Genomic DNA, 21891 nt, shown 5'->3' with positions numbered 1-21891 from the left:
TTCTTTTTCTTATCATTACTTATTGTTACATCAGCTTCCAATAGTTTTACTTGTATTTTTATTTTATGTAGGTGATATTTTTATCCACATACAGCTATATGTACCATGTATGTTCCTGCAGTAACCAGAAGAGAGCCTAGAATCCCCTGGAACTGGAATCACAGATGGTTGTAAACCAACTTGTATGTGGTGGGAATTGAACCTGCATGCCCTCAAAACAAGTCAGTGTTCTTAGCCACTGAGCCACCTCTCCAGCCCTATTCGTGTTTTCTTAATCAAGAAACTAGCAAAGTGATCCAGAAAAAAATGTGAAATTGCTAACATGAGATGTTTTTATCTCCAGTTAATGGGGCCACTCTTACCCTTTCTTAATTATTCTTTCTGATTCTTTAGGGAATAGATTATTTTCAGGATAAATTAAATGAAATTTAAGCATGATGAATTTGTCACGATTCTCCAGAGGAACATATATATGTTGGAATGGAGTTGGCTCCCTGGCAGTTGCGGAGGCTGAAGTGTCCTACCATCTGTTGTCTGCAAACCTGAGAACTAGAAAAGATAGAGGTATGATACAGTCCAACTCTGAAGGCTTAGAGATGTATAATGATGTGGGAGTGGAGCTGCTGCTCCAAGTCAGAGATGGAAGCCTGAAACCCAGGACATACTATATCTGAGAACATGGATGCATGCATTTCACACACACACACACACACACACACACACACACGCACACACACAGATAATGAGAGAGAATAGACTAGAAATCAACTTCCTTTTGAAAAATTCAACTTCATAATGTGATGACTGATGCTTCTCCACATTGGCAAAAACGGGATTATTTTTGTTGAATTTATGGACTCAAATGCTAACCTCATTCTTATGAACATACCCATAAATGCACAAACAAATGTGTGAACATTTCTTAACAAGACCAGAAGAAAGCTGTTAGAATCTTATTGAGATTGACCTTAAACATCAATCCTTAGCCTTTTGCTTTACCTACAATTTTGCAAAGGGTTGATGAAAGGATTGATCCCTCCCCCAGTGTAATTTAACATGACACAGAATGTTAAAATATCATAGGCTATTTAAAACCTGCACATTGATGATAAACAGGGGTTCTCAATTTTTCAACACTACAGCCCACTAACACAGTTCCTCATACTGTGGTGATCCCCAACCATTAATTATGTTAGTTGCTACTTCATAACTGTAATTTTGCTACTTTTATGAATCATAATATAAATATCTCACATGCAGGATATCTCCTATGAAGCCCTTATGAAAGGGTCATTTGTCCCAAATGGGTCACAACCCACAGGTTGAGAACCACTGGATTAAAAATATCTACAGAATTTATAGATATCTATATTGTCATTATCTTGGTACCAAATTATATACCAGAACACATTGTAGGAAATCCTGGGCAAATAATTAACTACACTATAGTTTATTGCATGTATTGAATTGTATGTATTGAATGTAACTACTATTAAATGTTTTATGTTCAAGGAATAAAGCTTCCATTAGGAAGTCATTTCCCTGCATCTCTCGGTGTTTCTGTACAATCTCAATATTTTGAATAATGACTCTTTAGAAGCCCACCTGGGAATCTGGTAGTCATGTGTCCTAAAGGCAGATATGCTCAGTGCCCTACAAATCCCCTTCCTCTATACCAGACATATCTGCTTACAGTCCAGTTCTCCTTCCCTGGAGAATCCTTGTTTCCACCGAAGGATAAAGGTTGTCAACATTTTGGGGGAAAGAGTTGCATATCTGCAAGTTTCAAGTCTCATAACTTTCCACAGTAATGAAAGGAAATAGCCAGTGTTCAAGCTAAATCAACATGAATGAAAATTATCTTGAAATTAGAATCATCACAGCATTTTAAAAGAAGTTTGCTTCTTACCTTTACCCTTACATCCTGTGGGATATTTTCATTGTTTCATTTGTGGTATTACTGTTGAGTATGTTACAACAATCACACAGTAAATGATCCTAGAAATATGGAATTCACCTTTCTTGAATATCACAATGTACTTACAATCACTTCCATAATTTCCTCAGAATCTGTGAAATGTAACATTCTCTATGGCAAACGTTATGATTTCTATATTCTATTTAGACTAAGACTGGTCCTTTTTAAAGTTCAGGATTGATAAATGAAGAGGAACTGAGTAGCATACATTGGTAGACCACGTCTATCATTTAAAGCCATTATAGTAAACTATCTAATAGTTTATAATTCTCTCTGACAAACACGTTGAGTCTTTTCTGGAAGTCTCTATTTACCCTAGATGGAGCCCTGGTGACAGACCACAGGAGTCTAAGTGATGAAACCAGGAGGATACTGTCATTGTTTGTAGACACAGGCCTCAAAATCATCTGCATAGTCAACTCTAACTCAAACATGGATCCTCTCATGAAAATTTGATCCCTGGAGCTTCTTGTCCAAGTTGTAAGGATGTCCAAGTTTAAGGACCATCCTTAAAGAGATGGTCCTCTCCCCAGCAATTGCTAATTGCTAATCATCACCTTGACAAAGGACCTTGGGAGTCTTGTAGTTTTCTGAGTTTCCTGAGTCTTAGAGATTTTGTTGTTGTTGTCATTGTTGTTGTTGGTGGTGGTGATGGTGGTAGCAGGGGCAGTTTGGTTTGGATTGCTTTTGGTTTTTAGTTGCCTCAGAATCAAAAGCCTTCTCTATGCTCTGAGGAAAGGTTTCAGTTCAGAAGAAATATCTTTAGAATAGCAAGTTTGTGCATACTTGCTATTTTGTAACATAATATCACTATACCAATGACTGGGTGGCTTAAACTGCAAAACATATACTTTATTTCTCTTTTGTTTATTTTTGTTGTTTGTTTGTTTGTTTTGTAGTTTTGTTTTGTTTTGTTTTTTGTTTTTCGAGACAGGATTTCTCTGTATAGCCCTGGCTGTCCTGGAGCTCACTTTGTAGACCAGGCTGGCCTCGAATTCAGAAATCAAAAATATACTTTCTATAGTTCTGGGGGCTAGAAAGACTAAAATTAATGTCTAGGTAGATATGATGTTTGGGGAGTACCCTTTCAGGTCAAAAGACATCTATCTCTTTGTCTTGTATGCCAAAAAAAGTTGAGGGAGGAAGAAAGGAAAAAAGAGGAGGAGGAAGAATGAAACAGGATGAAAAGGAGGAGAAGGAGGAGGAGGAGGAGGAGGAAGAAGAAGAGGAGGAGGAGGAGAGAAGAAAAAGAATCATCTAGGGTGGTTTAAGTATGAATGACCCCCACAGGCTCACTTATTTTTCTGCTTGGTCATTACAAGTATAGCTACTTGGTGGGGATTAGAAGGTGTATCTTGTTGGAGGAAATGTGTTGGGGTTTCAAATGCTCAAGCCAGGTTTAGTGTCTCTCTTTCCCTGCTGCTGTCAGATTCAGATGTAGAACTTTCAGTTTTTTCTCTGGCACCATGTCTGCCTGCATGCTGCCGTTTCCCACCATGCTAACAATGAACTAACCCTGTGAAACATACAAACCTCCGCCAAATGTTTTCCTTTATAGGAGTTGCCATGATGATGATGTCTCGACATTGACTAAGATAACATCAGTTTCATGTGCCATAAAAATAGTAATCCCCACCAATTCTCACCCTTTCAATCTATTCATCTCTCAGAGACCCCACCTGCAAACATAATCATGTTGGATACCATGGTTGCAGTGGGCCCACCAAAGGTTGTGGGTTAGAACCTTATTTATTCAATAAGAAAGTATTAGTGGATGAAACCTAGTGGATTGTTTGTGTAATGAGGTTGAAGCAACTATCATGGATTGATGTTGATTTATAATTAATAATTTATTGTTCTCATAGGATTTGTCTCTCACAGGAATTGCGATGTTTTTCATAATCACCAACCATTTCAGCACTGCAAATGACTAGAAAGCCACCCTTCCTTTCTAATTTGCCATGCTGTATGTGGGCTAATAGAGAAGCAGAGCAACTGTGAGATATGACTGTCCATTCATCCAAATGAATTTCAGTGGTTCCAAAACTGGGACTATTCTATCTATATCCTTGGAATACCTGCCTACTTTAACAACCAGAGAGCAGAATCAGAATTTCACAATTTCTTTCTGTAGATTCTTTCACTTACTAGCATAATACTTACTTATTATATAACGTGAAATTAAGCATGAATTTCTTACAGCTTTGGTGCTTTCAGTTTTGAATAAAGATGATATTTGCTATTTTCTCTGGGGTAGTCACTCAATAAAGTGAGGCACTTTAATGGATAGACTCAATAGAGATGGCCTTTAAATTGCATGTGTGTGACATACTGATAATCTTCAATTCTGAACAAAAATTTGCTAGGTAATACTATGGTTGCTATTTTATTGCTTCAATAACTGAAACTATAGAGATTAGTTTTTGAATGGGTATACCTTCTTAGTGCTAAAATTCATCTTTTTATCATGTTTAAACACAGACCCAATTAATATCAAGGTCTGTAATCATTCCATGTCCTTGCAGGAATACCATGAGCTGTAGGTATCTGCCAAGAGTTCATCACAGGAGACCAAGTGTTCAGTTGTTTGACCCTGTAAGGTACGTTTCACATGCAAAGGGCTTTTTGCTCTATGCTTGAAAATAACTCTTTAAACATTCCTAACACAAAGCAAAGGAAAATAATGAAGAAACACACATGCCAAGTGTTCAGTTGCCCCAAATGTCTACCTAGCATTTTAATTCATCAACGCATTGTGCTTGTTTGGAGGCCCATTGAAGCAGAACACATTTATATGATGCCTGTCTGTAAATACAACTATTCAATGTTTCTTGATATTAGGTGTAAGGTGGCTTACCTATAGAAATCTATAAAAGTAATTAACTTTTAAAACAATTCTCTTTTCTAGTGTAAAGTATAATGGCTTTATTTATATTCTATGTTGTAATTGCTAAAACACCTTGTGTGTCTCGTCAGACTAAAACAACCTGGGATTATGTTAGTTTGACATTGAGGATGTGGTGGAATAGATTAACTTATTGTATTTCATAGATGTTCTATGAATTATGGTACATATTCTCTTCTCCTTGAGTCTATAAGAATTTGTATATATCTCTGAATTAATATTGTAGACAACAAGTAGAAAACTGATTTACAAACATACAATGTCATATTGCCTACCCCATCTCACAAACATTTGCACTTTAGGTGAACTCAATTATGTCTGACTTCTACCCTTTTACATTTTCTTATTTTTTTCTAAGACTTTGATGGTGAGGGATCTAATGTATAGTGTGCATGTTGCTTAATATTTAAACCTTGAAGTATAATGGCTTGGACTCAGTACTAGCAGGTTCAATTTTTTTACTTGTGTCCTCTGTGATCTGTGAGCAAATGAGTCCATTAAGAAGACATTAGAGCAGTAACTCAATTCTATAACCTGCTTGCATCCATTTTCATTTCTTATCATGAAAATATAAGTTCTCATGATTTACTGTTATTGCAAACAGAAAGCTGCTGGATATCTATTGGAGTTGCCATTAACCCTTGCTTTTAAGACTTTCTTAAAACTTGTGTGAGTTAAGCAAGGCCCTGAACTATTTTGGCCACCCTTACCTTGCTGGTTTTAATTTTAGTTGTACTGTGATGCAGGCCCCTGACAAAAGCAATGTTAAGGAAGGAAGGGTTTATTAAGCTTGTGATTCTAGGTTATAATCCCTTATGGTAGAGGAAGGCAAGGCAGGGACGTAAAGCAGCTAGCTAGCCCTATGCACAGTCAAGAACAGAAAGAGAGCCGGGCGGTGGTGGTGCACACCTTTAATCCCAGCATTTGGGAGGCAGAGATAGGTGGATTTTTGAGTTCGAGGCCAGCCTTGTCTACAAAGTGAGTTCCTGGATAGCCAGGGCTACACAGAGAAACCCTGTCTCGAAAAACAAAAAACAAAACAAAACAAAACAAAGAACAGAAAGAGAAATGAATGCATGCATACCTATTTCTCAGCTTGATTTCTCTACTACTATACTCTTCAGGACCTGAACCCAAGGGATGGTGTCACCTACTTTTAGGCTGGGTCTTCCCATATCAAATAACTCAATTAAGCCAATCATGAATGGGCCTGCCAATAAGCCAACCTAATCTAGACTGTTCTCTGTTAAGATTCTTCCTGGGTAATTCTAGACTAGAACTAACCACTACATCTACTTATCTACAAGTGTTGACTCTCCAAAGATATATTTATAGGAGTTTTAAAATGATTTTATACAAATATCTTCATTTACATTGTATGTTTTTTCTCAAACTATGTGAAAGTATACTTTATTTTATTAGGAGCACCCTGAATGAGTTTCTTATTGATGGAGATATTACAGTCTGAACAGAGGGAAATAAGATAGTCTATGAAGAGAAGAATAAAATGGGAAGTAAGTAGTTAAGCTGGAAGGAAGGCTGAGTATCAGTGCTTTGAAGAGACAAGATACACAGAGCTCAAAGGCTTAAACTTACTAGGAGAATTCTAACCTTGTCATCAAAATCATGCTTTACAATGCAAAAGTGTCTTGTTTTCCAACTCAACATTCAGCAAATATCTTGCCTGGTCATAGTCTCTAACTTAATTTGTCCTTGGAAATAGACCATAGCTTTAGAAACCTGGGTCCAGGAGGCTGCTTGGTGTATACAGGGCAGATTCCACTATCTGTGCTTAAGTAGCTTGAGAAATAGATCTGAAAATAAAAGGTTTAATATTTTAACACACAACTTGATAATAAAATGTCAGTGTCTCATGCGTTCACATGAAGTGGTAGGGCTTTCTGTACAATACAGTTTGAAAATAATTTTGTGTCCCTTTATTCACAGCTCATTGATTTAGTCAACTAAGGTAAAAGAAATAAATCTTTGTTCTCCTAACAGTAGAGTATATTTGAGAGTAGACACAGCATGCTAAAGTATCCTATTAGCTCAATAATATTGGGTTCAACTAGTGTCCTGTTTTGGAAAACCTTAAAATAAAGGAGAAAGTTCCTTGGAAATAGATTAAAAGTCATTAACTCCACCACACATCCATTTAACCGACATTTTATCAGGTTTTCTCTACTTTTTCTTTTTATTCAGGTCCACAAGCCTATTACATTAAGAAATTTTTACACAAAGATAAGCTGGATTATTTTAGTGTTGTCCCTCATGCCGTTTATCTATGTAAATCACTAAAAAGCATAATAATTAGTGGTTCTCAGAATATAGATAATAAATAACTGCTTACCTATGCTGTCAGTTTTCCCTGTGAGGTGGTTTGAATGAAAATGCCTTCCCCCATAGACTCATAGGGAGTGGCAATGTTAGGAGGTGTGGCCTTGATGGAGTCGCTGTGTCCTTGGTGGAGGAAGTGTGTAACTGGAGATGGGCTTTGAGGTTTCAAATGCTCACGTCAGTCTCCACTCTCTTTCTCTCTCACTCCTCTGGGTCACTGTGAATCCAGAGGCAAGATTCTTAGGCTCCTTCTCCAGGACCATGTCTGCCTGCATGCTGCCATCCTTCCTAGCCTTACAATAATGGACTAAAACTCCTCACCTGTGAGCCAGCCCTTATCAATTTTGTACTTCATAAGAGTTGTCATTGTGATGGTATCTCTTCACAGCAATAAAACCCTGCATAAGACAGACAGTAAGTGAAAATACCTTATACAATGTGCATCTGAACTGGAAACAAGATTTAAGTTTCCTCACTTTGAAGTAGTTTCTAATAAACAACTCCATTCAAAATAAATTCAAAAGTTTATCTTCTCAAAGCTCTCTCTCTCTCTCTCTCTCTCTCTCTCTCTCTCTCTCTCTCTCTCTCTCTCTCTCTCTCTCTCCATTCATCCACCCCTGTTTCTTTTTCTCAGTGAGATTCAACCATCCTCTCTTGTGCCTTTCTTCTTAGTTAGCTTCTTTGGGTCTAGTTCCATCCGTTTGCCTACAAAACTCAGGTTGTCCTCTTTCTTAATAGCTGAGTAGTATTCCATTGTGTAAATGAACAACATTTTCTGTATCCATTCTTCTGTTGTGGGACATCTAGGTTGTTTACAGCTTCTGCCTATCACAAATAAGGCTTCTATGACCATAGTGGAACACATGCCCCCATGGCATGGTGGGGCATCTTTTGGGTATATTCCTAAGCATGGTATAGCTGGGTCTTCAGGTAGATATGTTTTCAATTTTCTGAGGAACCTCCAGATTGATTTCCAGAGTGTTTGTACCAGTTTACCATCCCACCAAAAAAGGAGGAGTGTTCCTCTTTCTCCACCTCCTCTCCAACAAGTTATTGGAGAGGCTTTGATCTTAGCCATTCTGATTGATGTAAGGTGGTATCTCAGGGTCATTTTGATTTCCATTTCTCTGATCACTAAGGACTTTGAACATTTCTTTAGATGCTTCTCAGCCATTTGAGATTCCTCAGCTGTGAATCCTTGGTTTAATTCTATACCCCGTTATTTTAGGTTGTTTGTTTTTTTTTTGGTGATTAGTTTCTTGAGTTCTTTATATTTTATATATTAGTCCTTTATATGATTTGGGGTTATTAAAGATTTAATCCATGGTGGTCTAATAAAATATAGAGGATTATTTCAATATTTTTGTATCTGTTGAGACTTCTTTATGCCTGAGTATGTGGCCAATTTTGGAGAAGTTTTCATGAGGTACTGAGAACAAGATATATTATTTTGTGTTTGAATGAAATGCTCAGTAAATATCTGTTAGGTCCATTTAATTCATATCATCTGTTCGTTTCATTAGGTTTCTGTTTAATTTTTGTCTGAATGACATATACATTGGTTGGAGCGGGGTGTCAAGGTCTCCCACTATTATTGGGTGGGTTCAATGTGTGATTTAAATTTGAATAATGCTTCTTTGATGAATGTGAGTGCCCTTACATTTGGGACATAGCTATTTAGACTTGAGATGTTATCTTGCTGGATTTTCCCCTTGATTAGTATAAAGTTTCCTTCCTACTCTCTTAACAAATTCTGGTTGAAAATCTATTTTATTAGATATTAGAATAGCTACTCCAGCTTGCTCCTTGGATCTGTTTGCTTGGGAAATCTCTTTTCAGCCCTTTACACTGAGTCAATGTCTATCATTGTTTCTGAGGTGTGTTTCTTAATTGCAACAGAATTGTGCAAGATATCTTAACATCCATTCTATTAGTCTGTGTCTTTTTATTGGGGAATTGAGTCTAGTGATATTGAGATATATTAATGACCAGTGATTGTTAATTCCTGTTGTATTGATGTTGGTAGTGGTAACATATGTGTGTGTTTGTGTGTGTTTCCCTTACTTTGTTTTTGTTGGTGTAGAATTATTTTATTGCTGTGTTTTCTTAGTTACAGTTAACCTTCTTGATTTTGCATTTTCCTTCTAGTATCTTCTGTAGAGCTGGATTTTTAGGTATATATATATTTAGATTTTTGTTTATCATGGAATATCTTATTGTATCCACTTATGGTGGTTGAACTTTTCCTGGGTATAATAGTCTCTGTTGGCATCTGTGGTCTCTTAGAGACTGTAAGACACCTTTCCAGACCCTTCTGGCTTTTAGAGTCTCCTGTTGAGAAATCAAGTGTAATTCTCATAGGCTTGCCTTTATGTTTCTTAGACTTTTTCTCCCTTGAAGCTTTTAATATTCCTTCATTGTTCTGCATATTTACTGTTTTGAGTATTTTCTTTTCTGGACCAATCTATGTGGTATTCCATAAAGTTCTTGTAGGTTTATAGGCATCTCTTTCTTTAGCTTGTGGAAATTTTCTTCTATAATCTTGTTGAAATATTTTCTGGGACTTACTTGGAGTTGGGAATCTTCCCTTTTCCTATTGTTATTATTCTTAAAGGTAATCTTTTCATGGTGCCCCAGATTTTCTGGATGTTTTGGATCTGGAATTTTAAGATTTAATATTTTATTTGACCAATGTATCTATTTTTTCTATTGTATCATCTAGGCCTGAGAGTCTTTCTTCCATATCTTGTATTCTGTTGGCAATGCCTGTATCTGTAGTTCCTGTTCGTGTAACTAGATTTTCTATCGCCAGGATTTCCTCAGTGTATGCTTCATTGCTGCTTTTGTTTACATTCTGAGGTCTTGAACAGTTTTATCATATTTCTTTAAGTGATTTACTCATTTCCTCATTAAAGGTCTCTATCATCTACATAAGACTGGACTTAAGGTCGTGTGCGTGTGTGTGTGTGTGCTTCAGCTGTGTTAGAATATCTAAGGCTTGCTGTAGTAAGGTAGGTGGGCTCTGGTATTATCATATTGCTCTGGCTCTTTTCAATTGTGTTTGTAAGCTGACCTTTAGCTTTCCAATTGTCCCTAGTGCTGGCATGCCTCTCAGAATGTAGGCATAGTTCTGGGCCAGAAAATAAACTGCAGTGCACAAAGTGCAGCTTCTGAGTGTGCCCTAAGGGGATGTGACAGGCAAGTAGCATGGGGAAATGTTCTACCTGGTACTGTCAGGTCCCAGGGAATGTAGACAGATCCACTGGTCAGAAAATGAAGCTCAAGGAACAGGAAAAGATCAGGCTTACTGAATGTGTCCCAGAAGAACCAGATAGGCAGGGGATTAGGGACAGTAGCATTGTCCCTGGAGCCAGCAGACTTCCAGAAATGCATACAGAAATGTGGGCTAGAAGTGGGGTATGCAGAGAACAGGGCACAGCTCATACCTGCTTAGCTTGCCCTGGGGTTGACCTGGCAATAGAGGATTGGGGATGGGGGGATTTCATGTGGTTGTCCCTGGTACCATCAGGTCTCAGAGAATGAAGACAGAGCTATGTGCCAGAAAATGAGGCACACAGGGGAAAAGGCACAGCTTACCACTGCTGGGCTTGCCCTAGGGAGACCAGTCTCATATTTAAATTTTTGATGCCCATCATGAATCAAATAAAGTTTCTGAGTCTTCTTGGATAGAAGTTTATAAAACTTACAAAGAATGTCCTTATTTTCTGCTTCAGTGACTAAAAAGTTTCCCTTTAACTCAAATTTTTATGGGAAGTCATTTTAAAGCAATAATATTAAATGTAGATATAAATATATATGCATATTTTCATTATTTATCTCTTAAAATATTTAAATAAACTTCTATATAATTCATGTATCCTCTTTCTATATAATTCTTATATATACAAAAACATAAAACTGAAAATTTCATAAACATTTTAAAATAATTTCACATCTATGGCTTGTAAGTTATGTTCTAAGGAATATGAGATCACATATGCTTAACATGAAGTTATTCCACCATAGGCAGTGTCAGAGATAGGAGTGGATAGTTTTTCACTGTCAGCCCTGAAATTACATCTCCTGATGACTCAGAGACCCCATGACATTAGCTGTGTTCCAAAATTCTCGTCATCCATAGATACAAGATAAAAACTGAGAGTCAGCAGAGCTCAGTCTGTTATTTGCTATTGCAACAATCAGATAACTGATGATCTCATAAAGGAACAGTTGCCTATTCTCTGTTTTGTGGCACACAATTAGCTACTAAAGGGCAATAAATGAGCTTCAAATGGCTTTGTGAATCAGAAACAAAATTCTATTTTTGGAAACTACTAAAATTGTATAATATTATAATAAAGCATTTGTTAATGGTAGGCAAATAAAAGTTTAGTGGTTGAAACAAAATAAATACAATTATCTAGGCTTTGTCTTTGTCATAGTCTTAATTTCAGCTGTAGCCTCTGATAAGGATAAACCTATCTACTCCCATTCTATGATCATAATTTTTCTACCACTTTACTCTGTATTCAATTACTTTAGTTTAAAACCAAATTAAAATACCTCTTGAAAAAAAATGAGAAAAGATTCCAGGCTTCCATTTTCTTTGATTAAAATATAGTATGCAAGTTCACCTGTGAGGTTCCAAAGCTATAAAGAAAGTGATAGTCACATTCTATCTACTGTACTGTTTTCACACTGATATGCAAATACTCAGTCTAGACCAGAATAAAAGAAATATTCTTGTCATAGCTGCTGTACCTGAAAATCCTCTATGTAAATCTGACATCAGTTTCACTGGATTAACTCTGTCTTTGGTTGATTGTTGATTTTTCTCTCACAAAAAGCGATCAGAGAGGGTCATGGGACTATCAACCTAATGTCTAGTCACTACTCTTAAAGAGCTGCATCAATTTTTCCCTCTTTGTGGCCTCAGGGAGGATCTAGAGTACCGAAGTAGGGAAGGAATTGGTGTGTGGGACCCATCTATGTAATAATGGGGAAATCAACACCTGCGCTGTGTACACACTTTCCTGCATGGCTGCTTTAATGTCTATCATGACCCTACCTTAACTACTCATCTACTGTTGTATGTGAAGCCTAGTTATGTCATGGGTTCTCCCAGGTGAACTTTGGTGAGATTGTACCTTGCTTTTCACTGGGACAATAAGGATGGTTGTAGATGTTATTTCCATCTCCAGCAGGAAAGAAATTTAAGCAATAATGACAAAACTTGGAATTGCTATGAAGAAGTTCTTAGACTGGTCCAGAACTGATCCTATGCCACAGCTCTCCATAACCAAATACCACTGAGAGAGAGCTGGTCTCTCAGGAGTGTAAACCCACTTGTGAGCACAGTAAGACCACCACTTCTGCTCAAATTCTGGGCCCAAGATGGACTCACCCAGAGCCATCAGGGCACAAGAACCAAAGAACAGCCCAGGGCTGGATACTTCTGGTTTCTGTCTGCACCATAGAGCTGAAACTATGCCACAGCTCTCCATATCCAAATTCCTCCCAGAGACAACTGCTCTCTCAGGAGTACTGACACACAGGCTTGCAGAAAGGACAAGCAACAATCAGAAACAGCAAGACAAGCTAACACCAGAGATAACCAGATGGTGAGAGGCAAGGGCAAGAGCATAAGCAACAGTAACCAATGCTACTTGGAATCATCAGAACTCAGTTCTCCCACCACAGCGAAGCCTGGATTCCCCAACACATCAGAAAAGCAAGACTGAGTTAAAATCACATCTTATGATGATGATAGAGGACTTTAAGGAGGACATAAATAAATCCCTTAAAGAAATACAGAAGAACACAGGTAAACAGGTAGAATATATTAGAGAAAACACAAAAATCCCTTAAAGAATTACACGAAAACACAACTAAATGGGTGAAGGAATTGAACAAAACCATCCAGGATCTAAAAATGGAAATAGAAAAAAATAAAGAAATCACAAAGGGAGACAAACATGGGTATAGAAAACCTAGGAAAGAGATCAGAAATGACAGATGCAAGAGATAGAAGAGAGAATCTCAGGGGCAGAAGATACCATAGACATTGACACAAGTTTCAAAGAAAATCTGAATTGCCAAAAGCTCCCAGCCCAAAACATACAGAAAATCCAGGACAAAATGAGAAGAACAAACCCAAGGATAATGGGTAAAAAAGAGAGTGAAGATTCCCACTTACAGGGCCAGTAAATATCTTCAACAAAATTATAGAAGAAATTTTCTCTAACCTAACGAAAGAGATGCCCATAAACATACAAGAAGCCTACAGAAGTGCAAATAAATTGCACCAGAAAAGAAATTCCTCCCATCACATAGTAGTCCAAATACCAAATGAACAAAACAAACAAAGAATATTAAAAGAATTAAGGGGAAAATGTCAAGTAACATATAAAGGTAGACCTATCAGAATCATGTCAGACTTCTCACCAGAGACTATGAAAGCTAAAAGATCCTGGGCAGATGTCATACAGACCCTTAGAGAACACAAATACCACCTCAGGCTACAATAACCAACAAAATTATCAATTTCCATAGATGGAGAAACCAAGATATTCCATGACAAAACACAAATTTACACAATATCTTTCCACAAACCAGTCCTACAAAGGATAAGAGATGGCAAACACCAATACAAGGAAGGAAACTACACCTTAGAAAAAGTAAGAAAGTAATCTTTCAACAAACCCAAAAGAAGAGAGCGACACAAACATAAAAGTAACATAAAAAATAATGGGAAGAATTTGTGGTCAGAATCTCAAACCTCACCCATCCTATGGGGCTTTCTCTATCACAAGCATCTGTTGTGAACACATGGACAGGGAGCTAACTAGACTGAGGCTATATGAGTGTCAAGGCCCCACAGGGCACCATCCTCCTATGTTTTGTTCAATCTTGAAATGAAAGTGGTTTAGAAAAGAAGAAAGAACTTCCGCAAAACCTACATAGACACTTAACATGGAGACAAGCTGATTTTAGTGGCAGCCAAGGGTAGTTTAATCTCCTTAGTGTTCTGCTGAGGTGGTTGTAACTGGGTATTGAGTGTGGGGCTTTTTTATATGTCTGAATTCCATGGTATCTTTGAGCTTTTGGAATGATACACTGAGAGACTGAAAACATAATGATGACCCTCAAGACTGCTTATTTTGAGAAAATGCCTTTTTCTTTTGCATATGATAGCTAGGGCAATTAAAAAGGAAATGAGAGGCAGACAGAGAAACAGATGAAAATAGATGATTGATAAAAGAAAGATAGGTGACAATTAGATGGTTAAAAGATAAATTAACCAATCACAAACATATGTGATTGATATATTAATCTTTTGATAGAATGAAGGGAATAGAAAAAAGATGATTGATAGAGAATTCCTGTAAATGTGTGATAGATGGATAATGGATAGATAGATGATAGAAAGATGTATTAGCCGGGCATGGTGGCGCACGCCTTTAATCCCAGCACTCGGGAGGCAGAGGCAGGCAGATTTCTGAGTTCGAGGCCAGCCTGGTCTACAGAGTGAGTTCCAAGACAGCCAGGGCTATACAGAGAAACCCTGTCTCGAAAAACCAAAAAAAAAAAAAAGAAAGATGTATTAGTTGATATAGAGGTTAGATAAATAACAAATAGACAAACATATAATAGAAAATATACACATATAAAGCAACTACACATATAAATGAAATGACCAAAACACAAAGGAGACTTATTTTTAACAGGATAACTCTCCTCGCCAAAAGAAGCTTCCAGTATTCGAACTCAGTTACATCTTACTGAGATGTTGCTCAAATGGTTAGCATGGGAATCTGCAAAGAACTCAAGCTGTTACCATGGCTTTATGTTTCTCTACACCACCTGTCAGCAAGGTCCTATTGCTAAAGACAACTCAACTCATTGAACATGAAGAAGTCGATCTGGTGACTACATAGACTCTTCACTCCTATCTAATAACATCTTAGGTACAGGAAGATATTCTGCCTGCTGCTAGGAAAAGAACAATAAGCACAGCCACAAACCCTTTCATCAGCATTGGTGTTGTGCATAAAAGACATGTTAGTGAAATGGTGGCACAATGCTGTGAGAGTAACCAACCAACATCTTGTTTGACTTAAAGTCCACTACACAAGATGGAGCTTGTAACCATCACGGCTTGGTTGACTGGGCACTAGATAGCCCAGGAACCTAGTGTAAAAAACATTCTTCTACTCTTTAAAAAAAGAAAAGCAATAAAATAATATATAAGAAGTTTGCTCCTGTAAAAATTATTTTCCAAGAGGAGGTTATTAAAATGTGTTCTTGGAAATACCAAATATAATGAAAGTTAGCAGAATAATATTTTGTAATCAATATTGAACTGATTTTGAAGTCAATGGTTTAATTATGATGTCTTAAAAAGTAGACAGATATTGGTTTGTTTTTCTGTTTATTTCTAACTTTATTAGAATTGAATCTATGAAAAATATCTTTATATAAAATGACTATACCATCATAATTTAGATAAAGTTAGGTGGCCAAGAAAGATATTTTAAAAGTTTTCAAAACTATATTAACTTCTACTGAAGCTCAATTATCTGAATTACTCTGTAGTAGGTATCATATTATGAATCTCAACAGAAAAAGTATGAGGTCATAGAAAAAAATGTTATAATGCTATATTTATACTTAAATTAACACAATAAATTAAGAAAAAGAAAGTAAAGTAACACTGAAGTAATGATCTCTTTAAATAATACTCATCTCAGAGTTTCATTGCTGTGAAGAGACACCATGACCAAGGTAGCTCTTAAAAGGTTAAACATTTAATTGGGGCTTCCTTACAGTCTCAGAGGTTCAGTACAATAGTATTATGGTTGGAAACAAGTCATCACACAGACAGACTTGGTGCTGAAGGACTCAAGAGTTCTACATATTGATCCAAAGGTATACAGGAAGAAACTGTCTTTCACAGACAGTCAGGAGGAGTGTCTGAACCATACTGGGCAGACTTGAGCATATATATAGAACCTCAAAGCTCAGTCTCCACTGTGACATACTCCTCCAACAAGGCCACATCTCCAAATAGTGCCACTTCCCTTCGGTCAAGCATATTCTAACAATCACACTCCACTCCCTGGCACTCAAAGGTTTGTTAAAACACATGAATCTATGGGGACCAAGCCTATTAAAACCATCACAATACTCAATTGTTAATAATCCTTTACATTGAGCCCTGGCAATGGCCAAACAGATACCTTGTCCTTGGGGATTGTTCTTTTATCAGTCAGGAGCAGAGCAGACCTTTGTTTACCTGAGCTTGATGGCTGGCTTGGTGGCCAAAGCTGTGTTATGCCTAAGGCACATAAATATCAAGTCAAATGACGTCCAAGCAGTGCAGCACAGGACGACAACGATTAACAGAAACCTGTGTTTTACCATGCCACCCAGGGCATGTAGGGAAAGACATCACAGATGTGCCTGCGGCCCCATAGCACAGGTCTCTATCCTGTGGCTCAAGCAGGCTATAGACACACAGAGCCTGGCCTACGACCACACAGAGACATGCAGAGCACTATGCCACTCACAAATCTGCCCTTCAGCACACTGCAAAGGTGGATATTAGACACCCACTTGCCACCAAGCCACAGAGTAGATAGAAGATGTCACCCAGGGGTCTGATAGCTGTGTGGTCAGCCTGCAATGGGAAGCATTACAATGTGGAAGTATGTGGTGGACAAAAAGAGAAGTAGAGAGATGGAACTGTAGACTCACGGGTGGAGAGGAATAGCCTGTTATGAGTGGCCAACCTCACCACCTGGGGACATGGTGAGGTCCAAACCTGAGCCATGTCTGAATCTGTAGCTACATAGCAGAAGTGGCCCAGGTTGATGTGTGATGCTCATATTATCACTCGAAAACATGGGGATGTCCCTGGTCAGGGCAGCCATGGATGTCCAAGGACTGTACTGAACTGGCCCCGCCCATTCCTTGTCAGGGGCACTTTGGAGAGCTGATCCCAACTTTTACCAAAGGCAACACTCTGCAGAATGGGCCCTGAGCCTCACCCAGGCAGCACAGTGGAGTGACATGGATGAGCGTGAGCCAGTCAGAGGGCATGAGTGTGGGGGACCTGACTCTAGAAGTCAGGAAAGCACCCCACAGGTTTATAAGCATTAGAGAGCTATCCCTGCCCATCAGCAGCTGCAGCACGTGGGAGAGCAGGTCCTGCACTTAACTGGGCAGCAAAGAAGAGCTGACCCAGTTCTGGGACACTGGTGAGCTTTTGAAGACAGTATGAGAGCAGGAGATCTGATCCTGCTTCCTGCCAGGGGTGGCTTTGGGAAGACTAGCTGAAGCAGTGCTAGAGAGCCTGCCCTAGTGGTGCAGATAAGAGAGCCAGAAGGATGAGTTTGCCCATCCCCAAATTTATGTCCTCTGTGAATGATTGAGATGCATGAAAGGGCCAGTCCTGTTGATCCAAAGCTGCATGATCTTCGTGACACAGGGTAGCAAGAGGATAACTGGAGAAGTACTGTGAGGATCCAATGTTGATAGTGTAACAGAAAACAGAGACATTGTATCAGACCAATAACATTGCAATGCACATTTGTAAGTGAAGACATATGGACAGAGGGATATACTGTGGGACACACTGGGATATACTACATCTTCCATAATGAAAAGTTTTCTATGCGGTATGTGTGTGTGTGTGATTTATTTGCAGGGTGGGAGTAGGTTGCAAGAGTCAAGGGCAGATATAAGAAAATGGAGAGATGAGCAGGACTGAGGTGCATAATGTGAAACTCACAAAGAATCAATAAAAGTTAAAAAGAGTCCTTCCGGTCTGCACCAGTTTACCTTGGGTGAGAATTCAGCAGCCAGTCCCACAGCCTCCAGAGGAGGCTCCACTCCCAGACACTCTAGCACACTCAGAATCTTAGGATCAAGGCTGAGAAGGACACAATACCTGTTCCAACACCACCAGGAGTAACTGGGACCAGCATGATCCAGGGATGCAGGAACTCCACCCAACCAGTGGCTTGGGATCCTTTCCATCTACCCTGGTTTACCTTGGGCACAAACTCGGCAGCCAGTCCCACAGCCCCAGAGGAGGCCCCACTTATAGGTGCTCTAGCACACACCAGGATCTCAGGGTTTCAGAGGCAACTTGACTCCCAGGAACTCTGACACACCCAGAATCTCAGGATCACACGATCACAAAGACACCTGAATTCAGAGTTCTTATTCAACCAGGATTACAGGAAGGACAGTCTCCAGTCAGATATAGCAAAGGCAGGGAGCACCAGAGATAATCAGATGGCTGGAGGCAAGCATAAGAACATTAGCAACAGAAACCAAGGTTATTTGGTTCTCTTGAGTCTAACTTCTTGAGTTCTTTGTGTATATTGGATAATTAGCCTTCTATCAGATGTAGGTTTGGTAAAGATCTTATCCCAATCTGTTGGTTGCCTTTTTGTCCTATGGACAGTGTCCTTTGCCTTTCAGAAGCTTTGCAATGTTATGAGGTCCCATTTGTTGATTATTGATCCTACAGCATAAGCAATTGGTGTTCTGTTCAGGAATTTTCCCCCTGTATCCATGTGTCTGAGGCTTTTCCCCACTTTCTCCTCTATAAGTTTCAGTGTATCTGATTTTATGTGGAGTTCCTCGATCCACTTGGACTTGAGCTTTGTACAAGGAGATAAGAATGGGTCGATTTGCATTTTTCTACATGCTGACCACCAGTTGAACCAGCACCATTTGTTAAAAATGCTGTCTTTTTTCCACTGGATGGTTTTAGCTCCCTTGTCAAAGATCAAGTGACCATATGTGAGTGGGCTCATTTCTGGGTCTTCAATTCTATTCTTTGAATCTACCTGTCTGTCTCTGTACCAACAGCATGCAGTGTTTAATCACGATTGCCCTGAGGTCAGGGATGGTGATTCTCCCATAAGTTCTTTTATTGTTGAGAATAATTTTCACTATCCTGTGTTTTTTTTTTTTTTTGTTATTCCAAATGAATTTGCAAATTGCTCTTTCTAGCACTATGAAGAACTAATTTGGAATTTTGATGGAAATTGAATTGAATCTGTAGATTGCTTATGGCAAGACAGCCATTTTTACTATATTAATCCTGACAATCCATGAACATCAGAGATCTTCCCATCTTCTGAGATTTTCTTCGATAGCTTTCTTCAAAGATTTGAAGTTCTTGCCATACAGATCTTTCACTTGCATGGTTAGAGTCATACCAAGGTATGGAATATTATTTGTCATCTGTGAGTAGCTTAAGTGTAGTTATAATCATTGTTTTGAACTCCTGGGGAGTTCTCTCTTCCCATTTTCAATAGGAGTCATTACTATGGGATTTGCATGTTTTTAGGGGAGAGATGCTATTTGGGTTTTTATTTTGTTTGTTTTGTTTTGTTTTTATGTTTGGATTCCTGCCCTGGGATTTGTGCAACTGGGTTTAGTTTTTTGGCTGTGTTGTATTGTTTGTTTCCTCTCTCTCTCTCTCTCTCTCTCTCTCTCTCTCTCCCTCTCTCTCTCTTTGTTCCAGTCACCTTTTCTCTGTCTGCAGAGGTGTTTACAGTGTTCAGGATGGGACTGCTTCATATCAGTGCTGAGAGCTTCACTTTTCTCGATTTGTCTTGTACTCAGGGATATCAGTTCTACCCAGGGCTTCAGTTGTGGTTTGTTTTTTGTTTGTTTGTTTGTTTTGTTTTGTTTCATTTTTTCACTGCAGTAGGTGTCTTCACCATTCTGATCAAGATGCCTAAAACAAGTTTATCCAGGCATTGTGGAGTAGTTCAGGATCCCAATGCTAGATGGGGCAATTGGAATGTGCCAGTCAAGCAGTTGGCAAGGCTATTGGACTCTGTGTCAAGCATAATAGCTGGCTGGAAGGTACTTGATGTGCTGGCCGAGAGCTGATAAAGCCCCAGACAGAAGGAGACAGGCAGAGAATTGTGGGAATAGGTGAGTGAATCTGGTTGGAGGAAGAAGTGGGATCGAGAATAAAGCTTGTGGACTTCTGCTTGAAGAGTCTTGGTCATGCCAAACATGGCACTTAATCTAGGGTGGCTCCAAGGAAACCAGAGAGACAGAACAAAGGGCCAAGGCAACACCCCCAACTTCCTCCAAAAAGTGGGAGACGGGCAAGAGGAGAGGTCTGTCCCTGGAACCTAGCCACAGGGTCTGGAATCTTAGAGACTAGAATGGACAACCGCGGTTATTTTGATTTTGATTTTCAACAGTTTTCCCACATTTCTGTATTTAAATCAGGACATGATTTATAGGCTGTGTCTTTTCATGCTTTATCCATTTCCCCTTTTTTCATCTCTTATGTGGCTGGTATTCGTTTCACTCAAGTATACTTTGATACCAAAATCTTGGAGAAATTTCTGTCATAGAAATTTCTAGTGTTTGCTGTAAGATACCTTTGGAAGCGTAAACTGTTGTGTTTCTTAGAACTTTGGAGGTATCATTCACCGTCATTAGGAGGAATGTTGTCTTCAGCACATTCACAGGCAGGATTACTTTTCTTTGGTGTACAGAACTTGCCTGCTTTTTCATGTACCTATTGATCTGTCAGATTGCAATGATGTAACAAAAACACTATAGATCAAGTGGCTTAAACAACAGATGTTTGCTTTTCTCAGTGGGGCTAGTGCTGAGTCTAAGAGATGATGTCAGAAGTGGTACTGAGTGTCTTCATTGGATACTCCATGATTTGTGGATGACTTTTAGCTCTTTGTAACTTCACAGGATAGAAAGAAAGTAGTGAGAGACAAAGAAAGCCTGGCTATGTTTTCTTCTAAGTGCTACTTCATGGTTTAGAGCTCCACCATCATGATCAGCTCACCTCACATAATGTCATGAACATAAGGGTTTGAAGCAGACACATTAACAATATAGGTAGGACCCATACTATTTCTGCAGAATTATAGAAATATAATTCTTGAAAAATCCACCTCATGATTCTGCCTCAAAATTTCCGAGCTGGAGTGTGCCATTTTAATTTGTATATTTAAGTTTTATTTCCTTTCTATGGCATTTACCTACAATATTGCTTTATAATATTGTTTCATTTGTGACAAATTCATCTTCAAAACACCACTTATGAGTACACAAGGTTTCCTTCTCTTTCACATTTCTTAGAACTCTAGATAACAGCAGTTCATTTCTGGTTCTTTGTTATTACTTCTAATATGACTTTCATCTTTATTAAAGTTTGTTCTTCTTTTATGTTCCCTCTATGACTTATGACAGCTCTGTTTTTTCCTCACCCATTCCTTATTTATTCACCATAGGGTTTGTAGGTCTCTCCTGTATGTATTCTAGTGCCAACATGGTGTTTGCATTCCTTCTTTGAAAACTAGGAGGGTGGGAGCTTTTGAGATACAAGCATGAATGGTGTGGTATTCAGTAGGTTTTGTTACAGTTTTAGAGGTTTGGGAAATGTCCTTTTCCCCCCTTTTTTGGTCACAGTGAATTTTGAGAGACGAATGGAAATTAAAGATGCCTTTACTCAACTATCTAAACTGAAGCCTTACAAATAGGTTGAAGTACAAAGATGTCTACTGTTCTATACCTGTGAGAACGTTATAGGTGGTCACTGGGTAGGAGTGGTGTCTTGAGACTAGGAATGGTAAAATGCTTAGAAAAGAACAATTGCAAACATTTA

The 21891-nt window shown here is 38.6% G+C and overlaps 1 long non-coding RNA gene across 1 annotated transcript in view; it reads left to right on the top strand.

The window, feature by feature from the left end:
• Window positions 1-4579, top strand: part of LOC115029853 — a 7327-nt gene extending 2748 nt beyond the window's left edge. Inside the window, exons 2-3 of the long non-coding RNA XR_003835410.1 lie at window positions 394-564; window positions 4504-4579. This is a non-coding gene — a long non-coding RNA (uncharacterized LOC115029853). The remainder of the gene's footprint in view (window positions 1-393; window positions 565-4503) is intronic.
• Window positions 4580-21891: the final 17312 nt, after the last annotated feature.

The sequence above is a fragment of the Mus caroli genome, chromosome 18, assembly GCF_900094665.2.
Source record: "Mus caroli chromosome 18, CAROLI_EIJ_v1.1, whole genome shotgun sequence".
Taxonomy (NCBI): domain Eukaryota; kingdom Metazoa; phylum Chordata; class Mammalia; order Rodentia; family Muridae; genus Mus; species Mus caroli.
This window is presented reverse-complemented; position numbering and strand designations above follow the sequence as displayed.